Raw genomic sequence first — 5,711 nt, forward strand, 5'->3', positions numbered from 1 at the left:
TATGTGCTCCAGATTATATTTCACTTTGTAACAAATTACATTTACCTTTAAGTGCCTTTTGGTTTGTCTTTCCTGAAGCTTTCTTGACTTATTGATTGCATCATTTTTTTTTTATGGTACTTAGCAGATGTGCACCCACACGTATAGTAGTGTGTTAGATATTTTGTTTCTTTGCTAGCTGAGCAATCTAACAACTGTTGTTTCTGGAAATAAATTGCAATTTTGGCAAGTTGTAGACTTTTGTGATATTTATCAATTAAAATGATTGCTTAATGAATTCTTGTCAAAGTATCTTGGACCAATCTGTAAACTGTTACTAGCCGTGCAGTGCTCCGCTTCTGTTGGATATTAAAATGTCTTCTGCTCAATGCTTAAGAAGAAAGTCTACATTATTGTGAAGTTGTTATGCAAGGAAAATATAGTACCAGTCCCTAGATTGTATTCTAGTCAATATTCATGCCTCCAGCCTTTTGTTCTGAATGTCTTGAGGGTCTGAATAAACTTTCTTCACAGTTGAGATGCATATTTAGGGTTCAATTTTTGTGCTACTTAAATCTTGGAACCTGAATGTTTGCTTCATTTTTTAATTCCCCTTTTATACCTGAATTTGTGGCTCAGAAAGGGTGTTTCTTAAGGTATGTTCTCTTTTCATACTTTGGAATAAATATAATGCTTTTAACTTGGGGATATCTTGAGACTCTGTCACCTTGTGTTGTAACTTTCAAATGTGAAGTCAGGCATGCATCAGTTTGGAGTGCTTCAATTCTTCATAGGGAGCTGTTATGATCTCATTGCTTATGGTTCAGGAATAGAGCATGGTGCTTCTGTTCAGCATGTATGTATTTTTTTCAGGAAATACTTTGTACTGTTGAGGAACATGATGAATGAAATTGTTGTATCAATCATGGCCGTCCGTTTTTCTAATTGTTGATTGGCTTTCATGAGGATGCTTGCCTTTAATCTGTCTTCTTGTGTTCTTGTGCTGTCGAGGTTTAGATTCTCACAAGATGCTTGTACTGAGTTTGTCTTATAATACCTTTGTGCCATTGCTGCATCAAATTTGTTTTTACCATGACGGAGGTAATTGTATTTTTGCTATCCTAAATCAGGGCTGATTTATTGTGTTCTAGTTATTGGTTTGTTTGAAATGTGTTTCCTCAAATTAACATCTTGTTCTGATTATTGCCATCTTTGTGTTTTGGTGGTTGGAACGTACACAGGCAAAATTTGTATGAGAAAGCTGCAATTGGTATCGTTGCAGCTTCTGCTGTATTATTGCTCGACACAAATTTTGGTTTATGCTGTCATATATTGTTAATTTTGTTTGCATTTGTTTTGGGTCAGTTAGTTTTAGACCAAACATTTAGATTGTTATGGTTGTTTCAACTTATGGAAGATAATTCTCTGATCCCAGTTTGATATTTCCTGGGATGGGGTACCTGGGTTTCTTTTATGTGGAGACTGAGGCGATTGTTTTCCGGTCAGATGTGAGAGGGGGTGTTAGATTGGCGGAAAAAAGTAGAGGTGTTTCTCGGTCGGTGATTATGGCTTGGCCGACACTGTTCTGGTTACTTCTTTCATCGGGTTATCTGACTCAAAGCGATAAGACACGTGAGACCTGGAGGATGTTCCGATTCGGTAATATTTTTTCGTGATGCAGCGAAGAAACAATTGATATGGTAGTTTCATGGAGTTATCAGAATATGGAGGGAGTGGACGGAGAAGCTTCGAGATAATTCCGGAGGGTGACAAAAGGAAGGGTTGGCGAGAGTGTCGCGTGCAAATACTGCGTCTGAAACAGTATTATCAAAAACAACGTGCAAGTGGCCCGATCAAGGGTCCATAGATGGAGAAGGTGCTGGTAGAGAATCCGTCGGGGAATATAACGGAGGGGCGCCAAAGGGAGTCCTTAACAAAGGATCATATGCGGCAGTGGCGGTGGCAGTGGGCAAAATGCAAGGGGATGAGAGGAGGATTCCAGGGCAGGCTACTGCACAAACCATGCTGGCAGGTGATCAATTTGCTGGCAATCATGATGCCGGGGAGGGGGCGACCAAGTTAATTAAGGAAATAATGGAAGACAAGCTCGCTGGATTTAATGAGGAATTACTGTCACACCTCATTATGGAAAGGAATGTTAGCGCTATTCCTAACACGCTGATTGCCTTTATGAAGGAAATCAACAGTTGTCTGGAGAAGATTGATGTGGGCTGAGTATCTCAGGGGGCTGGTCAGAAGTTGGGCCAAGAGAACAATAACCGGCTCAACCCATGGGCAAAGTCAAGGGCGCATGTGGGGCAGTTCACTAATGGGTCCTTTGGTGTGCAGCCCAACCCATTTTTTAAGAAAACTTACTTTCGCAGAAGTTGGAAACAGCCCAGGTGGCGTGTGAAACACACTGGGAGCAGTGAGTCAGGCCGTACTGCTTCTGACTCGGCCGTTGACGTCCAGGACAGTGAGCAGGAGACCACTCCGAACCCAGACACTTCAAGAGGACCTGAAAAGGACGATAAGGCCCTTGGGAAGCAGCGGTTGCCTAGTGAGGAGGCTATGCCGTGTCACGAGATGGTGTTCGGAAGGCCGGAGATGTCGCCAGCCAGCCACCCAGTCACATCAGATGAAACAAATAAGGCCGATAAGGCTAGTGGGCAGAAGCTGTCTTCTAGCGAGGATGTTCTGCCGCGACAAGAGTTGGTGGCCGGAAGCTAGGAGTCAACGCTGAATAGCTTCCCAGTCAACCCAGAGGAGCCAGACATGACTGACAAGCCAAGTGGACAGAGCGGACGCCCAGTGAGGGAGTTCTGCCACTTGCAGAGGGGGAGGATGGAAAATCGGAGTTGGAAGAGATGCCATCACTGGTTGTGATAGACTCAGAGTTGGTTAACGAGCAGGGTGAGAAAATCATCGCGAGGGAGGCTGCAGCAGGAAGCAAGGTTATGACCAGGTTAGAGCTCTGTACCCATAACAAGGCAGAGACGGCAATTGGGGATGCGGGTCATTCTGGGATGAAGAAAAGGAATGAGAGTATGGAGGAGAAGTTGAAGGGGCCAGTGGTGGAATATCCCAGGTGCTAGTGGACACCTTTGGACAGTGTGCCAATAGTGTTACTGGAAGATCAATAGTTACACATCATTGATGATGTGAGTGATTGCAGCCCATCTTCAGCTGCTGGAGATAAGCAGTATACTGGATTGGAAATGCTGCAACTTAGTCATGAAGAAGTGCTAGAGATAGAGCCGCTGGACGCACATTGAGGGGACATGCCGGAGGGTGCGACATTGAATAAAGCAGAGGCGTGCGAATGGGCGGTGGAGAGAGTGAAAGGTTTTTGCCATATAGTGGGTTTGTCATTCGACAGGCATGAGAAAACAAATAATGGATCTATTTAGAGCAATTGAAGATAATAGAAAGAATTCTCCTAGTCCTTCAGTGGCACAGTAAAAAATTACATCCAAAGGCAAAAGAGAGTTACAACGGCTCACTTGTTCTATAAATTATGATGGCAAGAAGGGGACTGCCATCAAGGTTAATGGGAAAGTCTCAGTTGTTTAATGAAGCCTAAAATTCTATCTTGGAATGTGAGGGGGCTGAACTTGGAGGAAAAAAGGATGAAGATTAAGGGACTCATAGGGGAGTGGAAGGCAGATATTGTGTGTTTACAAGAAACTAAACTGCATCATGTTGCTAGCGAGCTAGTTAGGAGCTTGTGGGGTTGCACACATATGGATTGGTGTTATTTAGGGTCACAAGGAGCTTCCAGAGGCATTTTGCTTATGTGGGATAGAAGGGTTGTGGAGAAGATGGAGGTTTGTGTGGGGCATTTTATCATTGCATGTTCTTTTTGAAGTGTTAGTGATAACTTTGAATAGGCATTCGCAGGCGTGCCTAGTCCTAATGATGATAATGATAGGCAATTCTTGTGGAATGAATTGGTAGGCATCATGAGTTTGTGGGAAATGCCTTGGTGCATCGGAGGAGACTTTAATGCCATTAGGTTTCCGAGCAAAAGGGTAGGTGTTACTCAGTATTCCTCTCCTATGGGGGAATTCTCCAGTTTCATTTTTGATCAGGGCCTGATGGACATTCCTTTGGTGATGGACATTCCTTTGGTGGGTGGGCAATAAACTTGGTCAAATAACCATTGCTGGTCTAGAATTGACAGATTTTTGTTCTCTCCTAGATGGGAAGTGAAGTTTCCTGATGTGGTTCAGAGGAGACTTCCTTGTCTATTGTCTGATCGTTTTCCTATTTTACTTGATTGTGGAGTGAGAAATAGAAGTGGAGGATACTTCATGTTTGAGAAGATGTGGTTGAAATTTGAGGGGTTTGTGGATCAGGTGAAAATTTGGTGGCAATCATATCAGGTTCATGGGAGTCCCAGCCATGTGTTGGCATGCAAATTGAAAGCTTTGATAGGTGACCTGCGATGATGGAATAATGAAATTTTTGGGAATGTCGGGAAAAGGAAGAAGGTTTTATTGGATGGTATTAGGGAGCTTGATATCCTTGGGGAAGGTCGAGGGTTGAATGAGGAGAAAAGGAGGAGCAAAGATGAGTTGTCTACAGAGTTGGAAAGACTGTTGTTGTGTGAGGAAGTCAGTTGGCGTCAGAAATCTCGGGCTCTATGGTTGAGGGAGGGGGATAAAAATACAAAAAAATTTCATAGGGTGGCAAACTCAAATAGAAGGAACAATGCCATTGAGTCTTTGATTGTAAATGACACTCTGTCTTTGGAAGCCACAGATATCAAGGTGCATATTGTTCAATTCTATACACAAGCCTGAGAGTTGTAGTTGATATCCTTGGGGAAGGTCAAGGGTTGAATGAGGAGGAAAGGAGGAGCAAAGATGAGTTGACTACAGAGTTGGAGAGATTGTTGTTGTGTGAGGAAGTCGGCTGGCGTCAGAAATCTCGGGCTCTATGGTTGAGGGAGGGGGATAAAAATACAAAAAAATTTCATAGGGTGGCAAACTCAAATAGAAGGAACAATGCCATTGAGTCTTTGATTGTAAATGACTCTCTGTCTTTGGAAGCCACAGATATCAAGGCGCATATTGTTTAATTCTATACACAAGCCTGAGAGTTGTAGTTGGAGGCTTATACCTGATGATTTATCCTTCCAGTCTATTGGAAGTGAGGAGGGCTTGTGGTGGTTAGAAAGGGATTTTGAAGAGAGTGAGGTGTTTGAGGTAGTTAAGGAGTTACAAAGAGACAAGTCACCAGGTCTTGATGGCTTTTCCATGGGTTTTGTCCAGACATGATGGGGAGGGATTAAAGCAGATATAATGGATGTTTCCGAGAGTTCCATAGCAAGGGGAGTTTTCAAAAAAGTCTGAATGCAACATTTATAGTGCTAATTCCTAAGAAAGCAGGGGCGGAGGAGCTAAAGGACTTTCGATCCATAAGTTTGGTGGCTGTTGTGTACAAATTGATTTCTAAAGTGTTAGCGAATCGATTGAAAACTGTGTTAGAGATCATATCGAAGTTGCAAAATGCATACATTATGGGGAGACAGATTTTGGATTGAGTCCTGATAGCTAATGAATGCATTGATTGTCGTCTCAGATTTGGGGTACCTGGTTTGATATGTAAGTTGGACCTAGAAAAGGCATATGATCATGTGAATTGGGATTTTTTACTATTCATATTGCAACGAAGTGGGTTTGGGAGAAATTGAGAGATTGGATAGTTTTTTGTATTTCTACAGTCCG

The sequence above is a fragment of the Corylus avellana genome, chromosome ca1, assembly GCF_901000735.1.
Source record: "Corylus avellana chromosome ca1, CavTom2PMs-1.0".
Classification (NCBI taxonomy): Eukaryota; Viridiplantae; Streptophyta; class Magnoliopsida; order Fagales; family Betulaceae; genus Corylus; species Corylus avellana.